The 1,336-nt window shown below is 46.1% G+C and overlaps 1 pseudogene; it reads left to right on the plus strand.

Annotated features, from left to right (window-relative positions):
- Nucleotides 1–1,030: 1,030 nt before the first annotated feature.
- LOC140722538 (U6 spliceosomal RNA) lies at nucleotides 1,031–1,122 on the plus strand (annotated as a pseudogene).
- The last annotated feature ends 214 nt before the right edge of the window (nucleotides 1,123–1,336 follow it).

Genomic DNA, 1,336 nt, shown 5'->3' on the forward strand with positions numbered 1-1,336 from the left:
AGTGTCGTGGTGGAGGGAGTACATTCGGATTTCGGGGTACATTCGGATTGGAGTGCCGTGACTAGTGGTGTTCCACAAGGATCTGTTCTGGTACCTCTGCTTTTCGTGATTCTATTAACGACATGGATGTGGTGGTAGAAGGGTAGGTTGGCAAGTTTGGAGACGACACAACGTTTGGTGGTCTAGTGGATCGTGTTAAGTATTTTCGAAGATTGCAGAGTGACTTAGACACTATGCAGAAGTGGGCCGAAAAGTGGCAGATGGAGTTCAGCCCGGATAAGTGTGAGGTGGTACATTTTGGAAGGACAAACTCCAAGACAGAGTTCAAAGTAAATGGCAGGATACTTGGTAGTGTGGAGGAGATCCCTGCAAATTGCCTCACAGGTAGATAGGGTAGTTAAGAAAGCTTATGGTTGTTTGCTTTCATAAGTCGAGGATTGGAGTTTAAGAATCGCGAGGTAATGATGCAGCTCTATAAAACTCTGGTTAGGCCACACTTGAAGTACTGTGTCCAGTTCTGCTCTCCTCACTGTAGGACTGATGCGGAAGCATTGGAAATGGTACAGAGGAGATTTACCAGGATGCTGCCTGGTTTAGAGTGTATGCATCATGCTCAGAGATTAAGGGAGTTGGGGCTTTACTCTTTGGAGAGAAGTGGGATGAGAGGAGGCATGATATAGAATATTATAAGAGGAATAGATAAAATGGACAGCCAGCGCCTCAATACAAGAGCACATGGGTTTAAGGTAAGGGGTGGGATGTTCAAGAGGGGTATCAGAAGTAGTTTTTTCACGCAGAGAATGGCTGTTGCGTGGAATGCACTTCCTGAGTCAGTGGTGGTGGCAGATACACTAGTGATATTTAAAAGCCTACCAGACAGGTATATGGAGGAGTTGAAAGTGGTGGGTTATATGGGAGGCAGCGACATAAGGCGTCGACATAACATTGTGGGCCGCAGTGCCTGTACTGTGTTGTATAACACAGTGTATAACACTGGGTTGTATGTTCTATAACACGAACACACCTCAAACCGCTTCAGCAGCACATATACTAAAATTGGAACAGTACAGAGAAGATTAGCATGGCCCCTGCGCAAGGATTCTTGAAGCGTTCCATGTTTTAAAAAAAAACCGGGATAAAACACAATCCTTTACAGTAACACAATCAAGGCTCATGCTGACACCGACACGCCATTCATCATAACATCAACCGTAGCACGGTCACGACCTTCAACGAGACTCAGATACACTCCTGACCGCGACACTGACAGGACTATTGCCGTGACGCTCACATGGCTTTCGCACTGACCGCAAAGTACCCCTCACTAACATCGACA

The sequence above is a fragment of the Hemitrygon akajei genome, unplaced genomic scaffold, assembly GCF_048418815.1.
Source record: "Hemitrygon akajei unplaced genomic scaffold, sHemAka1.3 Scf000079, whole genome shotgun sequence".
In the NCBI taxonomy this organism is placed as follows: domain Eukaryota; kingdom Metazoa; phylum Chordata; class Chondrichthyes; order Myliobatiformes; family Dasyatidae; genus Hemitrygon; species Hemitrygon akajei.